The 16,622-nt window shown below is 37.6% G+C and overlaps 1 long non-coding RNA gene across 1 annotated transcript; it reads right to left on the bottom strand.

Annotated features, from left to right (window-relative positions):
- Positions 1-9,982: 9,982 nt before the first annotated feature.
- Positions 9,983-12,093, bottom strand: LOC130010745 (uncharacterized). Its single transcript, XR_008786031.1, has 3 exons — positions 11,527-12,093; positions 10,893-11,043; positions 9,983-10,573 (listed from the first exon to the last, which is right to left on the bottom strand). It is a non-coding gene; the product is annotated as an uncharacterized LOC130010745 (long non-coding RNA).
- Between the last annotated feature and the right edge of the window lie 4,529 nt (positions 12,094-16,622).

The following is a 16,622-nucleotide window of genomic DNA, read 5'->3' as shown; positions in this document are numbered from 1 at the left end:
CAATGTAGGTAGTGAAAACAAAATGTTATGTTAAGCGTTGTTCGAGGGTGGGGTGGGTGCATAAAATTCCAAATGCAAAGGGTTATTTTTTGTGCACGCCAATATGCACACAGGATTTCGATTTTTCGTCCTACCTAAAAAAACTGCACGCAAAGTTAGTTGTCGGGCCTTCGGTCAAGAACCACAGACAAAGGGAGAGAACGGGGACCTCTGTTTTGCATACCATCCAAGCGACTAGGCACTAATCCTTGTACCATGGACGAGGGGACGGGCGTTTTTCGTCCCATCGAAACGACTAGACACAGATCCTTGCTAGGCCTTCCATACTTCACCACTGCCAACGGGGAACCACTTTGACCTCGGGTTTTCGTACCATCCAAACGACTAGACACTAATCCTTGCAAGGCCTTCCGTTCTGCAGCAAATGAGCCACGCTGGCCTCGTTTTGTCGTAACATACTAACGATTAGACAATGTTTCATAATTTAGTCATGTTCGCGTGGGTGGGTTGGCAGCAGAATTGATATGTACATGATAGTGACACGAGGAGGGGGGGGGAGCGGGGTGTACACAAATCACACAAATCAGAGCTTTGTAATACACGCATATACTTGATATACTAAATACACAAATGGCTGAATTTCGAGACATTTCTGGCACTCTTTTATCACATAATGAGAACACTGCATTAATTTCTATATATCAATAAAATATGCCTCAGACCCATTGTTTATTTTTAAATTTGAATTAGACTCGTAACAAAATATATTTTCTGGCAACAAATAGCATATAAATAAAACTAGATTTACTTTCTGATTATTTTTTTTAAATGAAATCATTCCAGGGCTTTTATTGACATTTCAGAAAATGTAGAGTTTGTCCCATGCACTTGAGGCCAAGGTCCTTGAAGTTGTACAGCTGCACCCGGTGACCGATATTTATTTAACGGGGAATAAGTGATAATTCATATTATAACAGTAAATAATTAAAATATCCCATAGGGATTATAATAATATGTATATCATGTAGGTGTGCATGTAGGTTAAAATTGTGACCTCTGTAAATAGGCCCGTTCCTTGCATTTAGTTTTAGAGTTAGGAGTGCTAAAATTGAGAGAGCGAAATGGGGTTGATCGACCACTCGACACAAACTAGGTCATTTCGGGACTAACGTATGGTTCAATTTTAATTCAATAATTCGCTTGCGCGTAGGGGTCTAGCAGTGGGGGGAAACCGGGTGATCCTGAAAAAATACACAGGTTGGACGGGCGACCTACTCCTTGTCACGTACGGAAAGATACCCCAGCAGTCAAAATAGGTCAAAATAGGCGATTTCGGTTTCTAGTGTCGATGCATCGTTACGGTCAGTTTAAAAAATTGTCTTTTAAGGATAATGTGTATAGTACCAATACCTATCACATACGGAAGAGGCGATAAAATCTCTTTGCATTTCCAATTTCAAAATTAATTAAAACCAATATTAAATTCCGAAAATCGTTTTTTTGCTAAAACTCTTTTCTTTTTAATGTGATCAAAATGGGGGTAAAGCACAGAGTCAGGGGTGGTAATGGGCGTATTGTGTCCTAATTTCATGGTTTTCGGACAATCGGTGCCGGTGTCACGGCGAAATTCCACTTTTTTCCCCTCATGGAAGCCGTAAATTGACGCAAGGAGTAGGGTCGCCTGTCCAACCTTGTGGGTTTTCTCCGGGTCCTCCGGTTTCCTCCCACTGCTAAAGACCCCTACGCGCAAGCGAATTATTGAAATAAAATTAAACCATATGTTGGTCCCGAAATGACCTAGTTTGTGTCGAGTGGACGTTAAACCCCATTTCTCTCTCTCTCTCTCTCCGTAAATTGACTTGAGGCCAGTGTCCTTTAAGTTGTACAGCGGCACCAGGTGACCGATATTTATTTAACGGGGAATAAGTGATAATTCATATTATAGCAGTAAATAATTAAAATATTTCATAGGGATTATAATAATATATCATGTCTGGGTATTACAGGGTTAAAACCAATATTAAATTCCGAAAATCGTTTTTTTGCTAAAACTCTTTTTTTTTAATGGGATCAAAATGGGGGTAAAGCACAGAGTCTGGGGTGGTAATGGGCGTATTGTGTCCAAATTTCATGGTTTTCGGACAATCGGTGCCGGTGTCACGGCGAAATTCCACTTTTTTCCCCTCATGGAAGCCGTAAATTGACTTAGAAAAAAAAACGACGAAAGGCAGGTGACAAGAACAAACGACTTGAACGAATGCAGGTATCACCTTTGAAATTTTCAGGGTGCCTAGGTACCAACGTGAAAAGTTGCTCGCCGGAATTTAGTACTCATGGTACCGTTGGTTCCTGTGTAGCGCATGCGCGAAATCAAAACCAGCTAAACTCGAAAACAACCTTGTCGGCACGGAAAACATCAAAGGAGAAATTCGAATTTTTGAAATATTCAAATACCAAACATTCGACCATGATCCAGGCTATCCTCAAATGTATTAATTTCGGTAATAGGAGACAGATTCTCTAAGCCACGACCAATTGTGTATGTTTTCAAGCCCATAAATGTGGATTTTTCACTAATTTTCATTTTCATTTCAAAATGGCGTCCATCAGTTGACCTAAATCAAAATTCTAAACCGATAGATTTTTAGGCTTTCCTTCAAGCATTCAGAAAATGTAACTCTTATGTCTTTAAGTAAAATATTGCAAAAGCCGTATGGACTTTTCACATTTTGAGATGGTGGCACTTCCGGTTTGCTCGACAAACTCCATATTTTGTGTACTCATCAGTACTGTCTTAGCTAGTACAGAAAAAAAATTTCAAGGCAATCTGACCTATATTTCGTCGATTTTTTTGAAAACTTTGATCCTTAATTTCACCAAGGGGGGATAATTTAGAAAATTTCCAAGGACATCATTGAAGTCGCATTGGCAAGATCTACTAACATTCTAAATTTCACGAAAATCGCACAACTATTAAAGAAGTTGTCAAATTGGTAATAACTTCCGGTTCGAAATGACAGCGACAAATTTTCGAAATGCCAAAATCCGAAATTGCAGAATTAAAGTAAATGTTTCAAGATACTCAAAGAAAAAAGAATTAGTAAAATAGGTCAAATAGTCACAGAGTTACAGCATTGTAGGTCAAATGCATTCCTTCGTAAAATTCGGTGATTTCGGATTCGTAAAACGTTTTGAAAATATATTTAATCAACAGCCACCACCCATTTTTGGGGGGATAGGTAAAAGTTTCAGAACGATCCTATGGTTAGATTCTGAGAAATCCGATTTGTGGACAAAACACAAAAAAAAAATAACAATAATAATCTTAACAGAAACAATAAGCTTTCATATGTAATATGAAAGCTTAACTAGATCTGCATAGCAGATATCAAAGCTTTCATATAAACTTCAAAAGGGGTTATTAGAATCTATGAATCAACAACCACTCTGACGGAAGATATTCTCTGGGCTAAAAAATCTTTTTTCTCTCAGCTACGAGAGATACGTAGAATTAAACCGGCCCAGAGCCGACCGTGTTGATACGAAGCCGCTTATTTGACATTGACACATAACTGAAGGTGAATAGGCCTACCCGTCCAGTTAATACAATGGGCAATCTCACATCGGTCCACTAAAGAGAGGCACATGCTAGTCGCCCCCTACTTCCCCAAGACATTTAGTCCAAACCTTGACTCTCATACATATAAACCATTTGGTACTACATGTACATGTATTTCGTACTTATATCATATTAAACCCCTCGGCCGCCATGTTGAATCACACAGTATTTAACGTTCTATATCCTAACATCTTTATGAAATCAACGACAAATCTAAACTTGGGCACTCCAACCATTTTTATTTTTACATCATTCAGTTTTTTTTAAATAAGTAATTCTATCACAAATTATAGTGAAGACTGGACCACTAAACTAGTTACCCATCAGTTTTTCTTTGTGTTAATGCGTTCTACATTTTCAAAGCAATGATTCTTATAATGTGCGAGCCGCCATGACACCGGCGGATATTATAACTTCGATAGGCGAGAAACTTCAGGTAGCAGTTGGGTTTCATCAAATCATATAATTATGCGGTACGGCTTCACCTTTATTTCAATGGGAATTGGTTTATTATATGTGCAGTGCAGTTTTAGGTCAGTTTATGTGTAAATTAAGGGAGCTATACATAGGCCAGTAACCTTTTTTGTAGTCATTTGACTAAAAAAAACTTGCGGAAAGGAACTCCGTAGGACAAGCCACTACTGTGGCAGGAGTAAGGCGGAAGACATCAGTAGTGGAACCATTTCTAAGTTAATCCCGAAGTGCGTTGCTATTGTAAGAATATATAAAATCGGGTTTCCGTTCCGCTTTTTTTTTTTCCTGTAGTTTGAGTAATGAGTTAGAACGTATATTTTGTAGTCAAAAAATCATTGCAAATAGAAGACCTCATCCCCACCACCACCAACCTGTAATACACTAGCTAGCTTGTGTATTTCCATATTCCGTTTCCGAGAGATAGATAGAGAAAACGCGAAATTTAAAGTGATTTTTCTTACAATCAGGGACCATAATTCATGAAGTTACGATTCGATATGCGCAAATATCGAAAGGAACCATATCTTTGGGTTATAAACATGCATGTCAAGTTTCATCAAAATCTTTCACTGTGAAAAACCGGGGCTAAGTCATCTGAAATCAAACAAATTTTACAATGTAGGTAGTGAAAACAAAATGTTATGTTAAGCGTTGTTCGAGGGTGGGGTGGGTGCATAAAATTCCAAATGCAAAGGGTTATTTTTCGTGCACGCCAATATGCACACAGGATTTCGATTTTTCGTCCTACCTAAAAAACTGCACGCAAAGTTAGTTGTCGGGCCTTCGGTCAAGAACCACAGACAAAGGGAGAGAACGGGGACCTCTGTTTTGCATACCATCCAAGCGACTAGGCACTAATCCTTGTACCATGGACGAGGGGACGGGCGTTTTTCGTCCCATCGAAACGACTAGACACAGATCCTTGCTAGGCCTTCCATACTTCACCACTGCCAACGGGGAACCACTTTTCGTACCATCCAAACGACTAGACACTAATCCTTGCAAGGCCTTCCGTTCTGCAGCAAATGAGCCACGCTGGCCTCGTTTTGTCGTAACATACAAACGACTAGACAATGTTTCATAAATTAGTCATGTTCGCGTGGGTGGGTTGGCAGCAGAATTGATATGTACATGATAGTGACACGAGGAGGGGGGGGGGGCGGGGTGTACACAAATCACACAAATCAGAGCTTTGTAATACACGCATATACTTGATATACTAAATACACAAATGGCTGAATTTCGAGACATTTCTGGCACTCTTTTATCACATAATGAGAACACTGCATTAATTTCTATATATCAATAAAATATGCCTCAGACCCATTGTTTATTTTTAAATTTGAATTAGACTCGTAACAAAATATATTTTCTGGCAACAAATAGCATATAAATAAAACTAGATTTACTTTCTGATTATTTTTTTTAAATGAAATCATTCCAGGGCTTTTATTGACATTTCAGAAAATGTAGAGTTGGTCCCATGCACTTGAGGCCAAGGTCCTTGAAGTTGTACAGCTGCACCCGGTGACCGATATTTATTTAACGGGGAATAAGTAATAATTCATATTATAACAGTAAATAATTAAAATATCCCATAGGGATTATAATAATATGTATATCATGTAGGTGTGCATGTAGGTTAAAATTGTGACCTCTGTAAATAGGCCCGTTCCTTGCATTTAGTTTTAGAGTTAGGAGTGCTAAAATTGAGAGAGCGAAATGGGGTTGATCGACCACTCGACACAAACTAGGTCATTTCGGGACTAACGTATGGTTCAATTTTATTTCAATAATTCGCTTGCGCGTAGGGGTCTAGCAGTGGGGGGAAACCGGGTGATCCTGAAAAAATACACAGGTTGGACGGGCGACCTACTCCTTGTCACGTACGGAAAGATACCCCAGCAGTCAAAATAGGTCAAAATAGGCGATTTCGGTTTCTAGTGTCGATGCATCGTTACGGTCAGTTTAAAAAATTGTCTTTTAAGGATAATGTGTATAGTACCAATACCTATCACATACGGAAGAGGCGATAAAATCTCTTTGCATTTCCAATTTCAAAATTAATTAAAACCAATATTAAATTCCGAAAATCCTTTTTTTGCTAAAACTCTTTTCTTTTTAATGTGATCAAAATGGGGGTAAAGCACAGAGTCAGGGGTGGTAATGGGCGTATTGTGTCCTAATTTCATGGTTTTCGGACAATCGGTGCCGGTGTCACGGCGAAATTCCACTTTTTTCCCCTCATGGAAGCCGTAAATTGACGCAAGGAGTAGGGTCGCCTGTCCAACCTTGTGGGTTTTCTCCGGGTCCTCCGGTTTCCTCCCACTGCTAAAGACCCCTACGCGCAAGCGAATTATTGAAATAAAATTAAACCATATGTTGGTCCCGAAATGACCTAGTTTGTGTCGAGTGGACGTTAAACCCCATTTCTCTCTCTCTCTCTCTCTCCGTAAATTGACTTGAGGCCAGTGTCCTTTAAGTTGTACAGCGGCACCAGGTGACCGATATTTATTTAACGGGGAATAAGTGATAATTCATATTATAGCAGTAAATAATTAAAATATTTCATAGGGATTATAATAATATATCATGTCTGGGTATTACAGGGTTAAAACAATATTAAATTCCGAAAATCGTTTTTTTGCTAAAACTCTTTTTTTTTAATGGGATCAAAATGGGGGTAAAGCACAGAGTCCGGGGTGGTAATGGGCGTATTGTGTCCAAATTTCATGGTTTTCGGATAATCGGTGCCGGTGTCACGGCGAAATTCCACTTTTTTCCCCTCATGGAAGCCGTAAATTGACTTAGAAAAAAAAAACGACGAAAGGCAGATGACAAGAACAAACGACTTGAACGAATGCAGGTATCACCTTGAAATTTTCAGGGTGCCTAGGTACCAACGTGAAAAGTTGTTCGCCGGAATTTAGTACTCATGGTACCGTTGGTTCCTGTGTAGCGCATGCGCGAAATCAAAACCAGCTAAACTCGAAAACAACCTTGTCGGCACGGAAAACATCAAAGGAGAAATTCGAATTTTTGAAATATTCAAATACCAAACATTCGACCATGATCCAGGCTATCCTCAAATGTATTAATTTCGGTAATAGGAGACAGATTCTCTAAGCCACGACCAATTGTGTATGTTTTCAAGCCCATAAATGTGGATTTTTCACTAATTTTCATTTTCATTTCAAAATGGCGTCCATCAGTTGACCTAAATCAAAATTCTAAACCGATAGATTTTTAGGCTTTCCTTCAAGCATTCAGAAAATGTAACTCTTATGTCTTTAAGTAAAATATGACAGCACCACCCACTTTAACATATTTTGTAATAATTGATGAGAGTCTATGATCGGTTCCTATTTTTAATAATTCAGTTTTATCATCGTTTAGTTTTAAAAAGTTGTTTTTCATCCAGTTTTTTACATTATCAATACATTTCTCCAACTGAATGATTTGTTTACTTTCGTTGTCGGGTGTTACAGCCACATACAGTTGTGTGTCGTCTGCGTATATATGATAGTCTAAATTGTGATCTCTAAGAAGTTTACCAAGAGGGCAAGTATAAGCCGTAAATAATAACGGACCGAGTACTGATCCTTGCGGAATTCCATATTTTATGTCTACTGGTTTTGATGACTGCTTATTTATGACAACAGACTGTTTTCGTGAAGTGAGATATGATTCAAACCATTTCAGGGCATAGCCAGTAATTCCAAAATAATCTTTTAAACGTGTAAGTAGAAGTGCTTGGTCGATGGTATCAAAAGCAGCACTTAGGTCAAGAAGAACAAGAAAAACTACATTTTTATTATCTAGATTAATTAAAATATCATTTTGCACTCGGAGTAAAGCCGTTTCTGTACTATGGAGTTTTTTGTATGCGGATTGAAAGGGTTCGTCCAGATGCTGAAATTTTAAATGATCTTTAAATCTAACAGATACTGCTTTTTCCACAAGTTTAGATAAAAATGATAGGTTAGATACTGGCCGATAATTTTTGAAGATGTTACTGTCTAAAGTACTTTTTTTGATTAAGGGAAAAACTAAAGCTTTTTTCAGAACATCAGGGAAGGTACCAGTTGATAATGATGTATTTACAATATAAGTAAGAACAGGACACAGTTCTTCGATGCACAGTTTCAGAAGCGGTGATGGAAGCGGATCTAACTCGCATGTCGAAGACGATGATTTGGCAACGAGTTGCTTGATTTCTTTGTCTGATGTCGGGGAAAATTCTGACATGACTTGAGAAGGTGGTGATATAACAGATAGACATGTTGTCTCGGAGTTATTGTCTGTTTCAAGTTCAGTCCTAATATTATCAATCTTGTCACAAAAATATTTAGAAAACTCTTCAGCAAGGTCAGCATCATGGGTGTAATCTGGTAGTAACTTCCGGTTCGAAATGACAGCGACGAATTTTCGAAATGCCAAAATCCGAAATTGCAGATTTGAAGTAAATGTTTCAAGATACTCAAAGAAAAAAGAATTAGTAAAATAGGTCAAATAGTCACAGAGTTACAGCATTGTAGGTCAAATGCATTCCTTCGTAAAATTCGGTGATTTCGGATTCGTAAAACGTTTTGAAAATATATTTAATCAACAGCCACCACCCATTTTCGGGGGGATAGGTAAAAGTTTCAGAACGATCCTATGGTTAGATTCTGAGAAATCCGATTTGTGGACAAAACACAAAAAAAAAATAACAATAACTAGATCTGCTAAGCAGATATTAAAGCTTTCATATTCACAGTCACTGTCACATGTCATAGAAATAATATGAACAGAAAAAAAAAATCATTATAATGAGTAAAAATTTGGTGAAGTTAATTCGATTTTTCACTGGTAAATAATTAAATAGACAAGTGGCATAACTTGACCCGCATCCCATCAGCTATCCTGAAAAATGCTGGAAAAATTAAACAAGTAAATTGTGTTTAGTACTGGGTTAATTAAGACAGGCATATGCCTTTGCTATACAGGATGACATGAGGGAAATTTAGCTTGGGAGGTGTAGGCCTGCAGCCAAAATTTCTAGCTAGCTTAGAAACACAACTCCGCTACACGGTCTTCCATAAAAGAAAAACTATACATTTTTGGAAAGCTTATGATGCCAGGAAGACAAAATCTGGGAGTTCCAAGCAAAATGTTTGCAATTTATTGATTTAGGGCCAGATGAAATTCGTCAAAATTGTCAAATAAATGCTATTTGTGTACTAACAATTCTGAAGTTGACATAAAATTAAATAGTTGGTAAAACACCCCATGCCTTCATCCTTGGCAATGAACAGTTTATTGGACAGATTTTGATGTAAATAAAAATGCTCAAAACACAAATGTCATGGGTGAATAAAGAATTGTGGAAATCCATTAACGGTAAAAAAGAATTATCTCCCTTTCTGTCAAATGCCTGTAATTGATAGACTATCAGGTCTTGTATGAATCATAAGACCAGGTGTGGGCAAACAAGCCCAATAATTATTTTGTTTGTTGGATCTCAAGGGCCTGTTAGGGTTGGTTGTTGGATGTTTGCTCAGAAATTATCGCTTGTATGGAACATGCTCGAGTCGATTTGTAGCATATTCTAGCCAGGGGATATGTTTGACAGTAGTTGAGTGATATGCTTTTGAAATAATGGAGATCAGTAGCACTTTATAAGCATTGAACCACATGATTTTTTTCCACTAAGATAAACATACTAAACCCACATACATGTTCCCTTTCAATTAGCCACTACAGTATTTTTACAACTGTACATGTAGCTGTGAACTACTATTTCGGATATGATTAATGGTCAAATTACAAACATACATGTAGATATAAGTTAAAAAAAATAATTGTGTATCTGGGCTGGAATGAAGGGAAAGGTTAGAAAACAGGATGAACAGTTGTGAAATTATTTATTAAAGTGAAACAATCATTGAAAATCAAAATTAAACAGTTACTCTGCACATCAAATGTCATCAAAGTTAATCTTCATTATCATCATCACTGTCACTAAATGTATTAACATCAAATTCGGTCTCTTTAACAGTTTTTTTTTCATTTTCACATTGACTACACATGCACAGGTCTGTACAAGAAAGGGGGGTTGGGATGGCCTAGAGTGCCGCGCTTCGACCTCTAGCTGGTCGGTCACCTCTGGCTTGTGGCTGTGGCTTTGATCCCAGGTGTGAGCGTATGTGGCATGTAGATAGAGGCGTCTTCCCAACCTCGTGGGTTTCCTCCGGGCACTCCGGTTTCCTCTCACTGCTAAAGACCCATACGCGCAAGCGAATTATTGAAATAAAATTGAAACCGTATGTTAGTCCCAAAATGACCTAGTTTGTGTTGAGTGGACGTTAAACCCCATTTCTCTCTCTCTCTCTCTGTACAAGACAACTTTGCTGGCCATTTATGATTCTTTCTCTTATGACATCTTCACAGAATATATTGTATGTGGTTTAATATTCGACGGAGGGCTAGTCATCTTTGCTGAAAAATATAAATAAACATATACATGTACACAATTAAAACAAAATTCTGGAGCTTGGTTTACTCTCATTAATTTCGTACAACAGAGGAAAAAGACACTTACACAGGGGTTAACATCTTATTTTCATGCAGAAACCAGCTAATGAAGACAGGAAGGCATTAGCAGTACAAGGAGAGATAGAGAGGAGAATTGCGGTTTAACGTCCACTGGACAAAAACATAGTAATTTCAGGACTCACCCATGGTTCAGTTTTATTTGAATAATACCAGTGGCAAGAAGGCGGAGAATACAAATAAAAAAAACATCACAAATATTTACCTTTCTGATAACTGTCTAAGAAATTCAGTACATGTATATTGCCTATAACATTTTTGGTGATATCTGACCTCAATGGCCACACAATCTTGCCCTCTGATATGCCTTAAAATATCTTCATCCTCTTTCAATTCAGCAGCTTTCAACAGTTGGCCTACAAACAAATTTGCAAACAAATTATACACCATATAGCGTTGAATGTTGTTTGTGCTCAAGGGTGGGGGAGGGAATGTCACTTTGAGGCCTACATGTACATGTACCTGGCTGGTCAACTCTGGCATGCGGTTTAGTTCAGATCCTTTGTGTGAGCGGAAATGGTCTAGAGACAGATCGTCTTAGCAAGGCACCTACAAGTGGGCCAAGAAAATAAAAAACAAGTTAACTTCTCTATGTTTCATCCCTTGTGCAAGCAAATGTGCAACACTTTAACCAATGACTGTGCCAAATCAACAAATGGGGTAAAGGGCTTTACTGGCTAGCTTCATAACAATTTTACAGTGATTGCAGTAGCACTTCTGATTCCATTTACAACAAAAACAACAACACAATAATTAAAAACTGTAGGATGAATATATTTAATATTTATTAGTAATAATTATAAATTTAGTAAGTAACATAATATTAACATTAGGCCTACCTGAGCCTGTTTGGGTCTGAGTCTGTGTTAATACATCCTTCTTCCTATTTTCTCCAACAGTGACAAATCTGTCACGTTTTTTACATATAATACACACAACAGGCAGCACCGATTTACTCTTTCTTTTTGCTTCAGGAGCGTAATTTGTTTGGAGAGCTAGGTCCCAGATCGTCTACACTCCCGCTATTCCCTGGTTGGATTGTAGCCGGGGATTTTAATTTTTCTTTATCTATACGATTACGGGCAGACCCAATTCGGAATTTGTCTGTAAAAGGCCTGTAACATGTTGGGTGAAATCCAGTATCTTTTGGCGCGTCGATAAATTCCTTGTTTGATTATATCACCCGAAGTCGCCTGTTCAGCTATCCATTTCGCTCGCCCATCAAGTTTTAGCCATTCATGGGCACATTCACAGAATTTATCCCAGCGAGATTTTGTAAATAATTGTTCTCGTTCCTTTCTAAATCCTTGGTAATGAATAATACAGCGTAAATTTGATTTACGTTACGACAAAGTCTAACACTGTAAGTACCAAATAGTCATACGAGATATGTGCATCTCATCAAATTCAGCTTATACCATACCCACAATAATGTTACGGAGTCAGTGAGTTCAAGTTAGACAATACGCTGACCTTCCACTGACCATGCTTATAATATAAAATCTGTCAATGACAGCTGATTCATTGTTTAGTTTTTTATATGATATATTTAATATCAATAATATATGTATATGCATGCTTTATTTTACTTTACACGACCTCTAAAAATGCCCCAAATCGTAAAAATACGACTTTTTGGATTTCGATCTCCTTTTTTCGGCTACCCCGGACATTTTCAAAAAATGATACAATGATTTCACACAACAGGCCAGCTATTAGCCTCTCGATTGACAAGAGTTTCATCGCCCTCCATTCATTATAACCAATGTCATCGTGCCCTAAAGAATCAACAAATCAGCTTGCTTATCTCTGCTTACCCTAGGCAAAAAATGCTCATCTTTGAACTCAATCATGACATTGACCTAGTGAACGCCTACACCAAGTTTGCACATTCTAGCTTAATTAGAAGGAGAGTTCTTGTGTTCCAAAGTCCCGGCCCTTCAAATTGCTTCTATTTTTCATTTTCAATTCAAAATGGTGACCATCACGTGACCGAAATCAAAATTCTGATCCGATAGATTTTTAGGCATTCCTTCCAGGATTCCGAAAATATGACGCCCGAGTCTGTAAGTAAAATAGCAAAAAAGCCTTTTTGATTTTTCACGTTTAAAGATGGTGGCACTTCCGGTTCGATCCACAAACTCCATATTTTGTGTACGAATCAGTAATTACTTGTCTAGTATCGAATTTTTTTTTTAGGTCATTCTGACCTATATTTCGACGATTTTTTTGAAAAATTTGATCCTTAATTTCACCAAGGGGAGATAATTTAGAAAATTTCCAAGGACATCATTCAAGTTGCATTGGCAAGATCTACTAACATTCTAAATTTCACGAAAATCGCACAACTATTAAAGAAGTTGTCAAATTGGTAATAACTTCCGGTTCGAAATGACAACGACGAATTTTCGAAATGCCAAAATCCGAAATTGCAGATTTGAAGTAAATGTTTCAAGATACTCAAAGAAAAAAGAATTAGTAAAATAGGTCAAATAGTCACAAAGTTACAGCATTGTAGGTCAAATGCATTCCTTCGTAAAATTCGGTGATTTCGGATTCGTAAAACGTTTTGAAAATATATTTAATCAACAGCCACCACCCATTTTTGAGGGGATAGGTAAAAGTTTCAGAACGATCCTATGGTTAGATTCTGAGAAATCCGATTTGTGGACAAAACACAAAAAAAAAATAACAATAATAATCTTAACAGAAACAATAAGCTTTCATATGTAATATGAAAGCTTAATAATCTTAACAGAAACAATAAGCTTTCATATGTAATATGAAAGCTTAACTAGATCTGCATAGCAGATATGAAAGCTTTCATATTAACTGCAAAGGGGGTTATTAGAATCTATTGAAACAATAAGTATAAATGTCATCAGGTATCTGAAAAATTACATTTACCTTATGAACAAAATGGGAAAAATACAAAACAAAAATTGTCGACTTGTGGCTACCATCCAAGGCATATTTAGAAAACCGTATATTATATTTATAGAGTACGCAGGACAGGAATTAGTTGTGCTTCAATGTAAACCGGCCCGTTTCTTGCCTTTAGTTTTAGAGTTAGGTGTGATTTTCAAAAGATTCAATCGGAAATCGCTGAAAATCAATTGGCTTCTTCATCTCATGACCTTAAACACTGTATAAATTTAAGGTCAATCGGATATTGAATTTAGCTTCTAGAGCGTCCACAAGATTTTTTAAAGTGATCAAGGGCAATAGCTCTCCCGGTAATTATCGGAAATGGCAGTAAATATCAGATATCGCTGAAAATCAATACTGTAGGCATCTTCGTGTCATGACCATAAATTTAGAGTCAATCGGATATTAACTTTGGCCTCTAGAGCGTCCACAAGATGTTTTGAAGTGATCAGGGGCCACAACACTGCGCATAAATTTAAAGTCAATCGGATATTAACTTTTGCCTCTAGAGCGTCCACAAGATATTTTGAAGTGATCAGGGGCCACAACTCTGGCAGTAAATATCAGATATCGCTGAAAATCAATCGCCTACTTCGTCTCATGACCTTAACCACTGTGTATAAATTTAAAGTCAATCGGACATTAACTTTGGCCTCTAGAGCATCCACAAGAATTTTTTTAAGTGATGAAGGGCCATAACTCTGACAGTAATTATCGGAAATCGCTGAAATTCAATTTCAATGTTGGCGTATAAAAATTAACCGATGGCATATAATATTTAATGTATGATAAAGACAAAATAGTCGATTTCGGTTTTTGGTGTTGCGCTCATTTTTAAAAAAAATGTCTTTTACGGATAATGTGTATAGTACTAATAGCAATCACATACGGAAGAGGCGATAAGATCCCTTTGCATTTGGAATTTCAAAATTAATTAAAACCAAATTTAAATTCCGAAAATCGGTTGTTTATTTTTTGCTGAAACTCCTTTTTTTAATCTGATCAAAATGGGAGTAAGTCACAGAGTGGTAATTGGCATATTGTGTCCAAATTTCATGGTTTTGGGACAATCGGTGCCGGTTTCGTGGCGAAATTCCACTTTTTTCGCCCTTACAGAAGCCGTAAATGGCGGAAAAAAACGAACGGCAGGAACCGTGTCAAGAACAAACGATCTGAACGAATGCAGGTATCGCCTTGAAGTTTTCAGTGCACCTAGGTACCAACGTGAAAAGTTCCTCGCCGGAATTTGGTAGTCAACGTACCTTTGGTTCCAGCGTGGCACATGCGCGAAGCAAAAAGAAATTACGGTCGATTTTGGGATTTTGGCTATATTTCGGAGTGGTTTGGTAGATGACGGTGGATCAGGGACTCAGATTGATCTAAAATGGCAATCATAACACAACATGATAATCACTTTGAAGTATAGGTAAATTTTCGCGACCGGGTTGTTTTGCTCTACCCAGGCAACGTTCCTGTGCTCCGATTGCCTTCAAATTTGCACAGAATGTACCTTGGGATTCTAGCTATCACATATTCAAAATAGAAGAGTGTTGGATTCCGATGGGATTCTAGCTATCACATATTAAAAATAGAAGAGTGTTGGATTCCGAGAACGTTCAAAATAAATTCAAAACCCACCCCCAACAATCAAAGGTTTTTTGCTTAAAAAATTGCCGTATTTTATCGAATTTTTATTGTTCTTGATATCTGAGGATTTTCTCAATTTAATATGTGATAAATATCATCGCGGCGCAGCCAACCGCTAGAAATTCCAGAGATTTGGACCACCGGAAGGATGCCTCAGCAGTCAAAAAAGGTCAAAATAGGCGATTTCGGTTTCTAGTGTTGATACATCGTTACGGTCATTTTAAAAAATTGTCTTTTAAGGATAATGTGTATAGTACCAATACCTATCACATAAGGAAGAGGCGATAAAATCTCTTTGCATTTGCAATTTCAAAATTAATTAAAACCAATATTAAATTCCGAAAATCGGTTTTTTGCTAAAACTCTTTTTTTTTAATCGGATCAAAATGGGAGTAAGGCACAGAGTCCGGGGTGGTAATGGGCGTATTGTGTCCAAATTTCATGGTTTTCGGACAATCGGTGCCGGTGTCACGGCGAAATTCCACTTTTTTCCCCTCATGGAAGCCGTAAATTGACTTGAAGCCAGGGTCCTTGAAGTTGTACAGCTGCACCCGGTGACCGATATTTATTTAACGGGGAATAAGTGATAATTCATATTATAGCAGTAAATAATTAAAATATTTCATAGGGATTATAATAATATGTATATCTTTTCTGGGTACAGGGTTAAAACCAATATTAAATTCCGAAAATCGTTTTTTTGCTAAAACTCTTTTTTTTTTAATGGGATCGAAATGGGGGTAAGGCACAGAGTCCGGGGTGGTAATGGGCGTATTGTGTCCAAATTTCATGGTTTTCGGACAATCGGTGCCGGTGTCACGGCGAAATTCCACTTTTTTCCCCTCATGGAAGCCGTAAATTGACTTGAAAGGCAGGTGACAAGAACAAACGACTTGAACGAATGCAGGTATCACCTTGAAATTTTCAGGGTACCTAGGTACCAACGTGAAAAGTTGCTCGCCGGAATTTAGTACTCATGGTACGTTTGGTTCTAGCGTAGCGCATGCGCGAAGTCAAATCCAGCTAAACTCGAAAACAACCTTGTCGGCACGGAAAACATCAAAGGAGAAATTCGAATTTTTGAAATATTCAAATACCAAACGTTCGACCATGATCCAGGCTATCCTGGAGACATATTCTCTAGGTCACGACCAATTGTATATCTTTTCAAGCCCATAAATGTGGATTTTTCACTAATTGTCATTTTCAATTCAAAATGGCGTCCATCATTTGCCGGAAATCAAAATTGTGTTATCTACCGTTTTTCGGCTTTCCTTCAAGGATTCGGAAAATATAATTGCCTTGTCTGTAAGTAAAATATCAAAAAAGCCTTATGTAATTTTCACATTTCAAGATGGTG

Source organism: Patella vulgata, chromosome 2 (assembly GCF_932274485.2).
Source record: "Patella vulgata chromosome 2, xgPatVulg1.2, whole genome shotgun sequence".
Taxonomy (NCBI): Eukaryota; Metazoa; Mollusca; class Gastropoda; family Patellidae; genus Patella; species Patella vulgata.
Note: the sequence above shows the minus strand (reverse complement) of the source record. Positions and strands in the feature narration are given on the sequence as shown.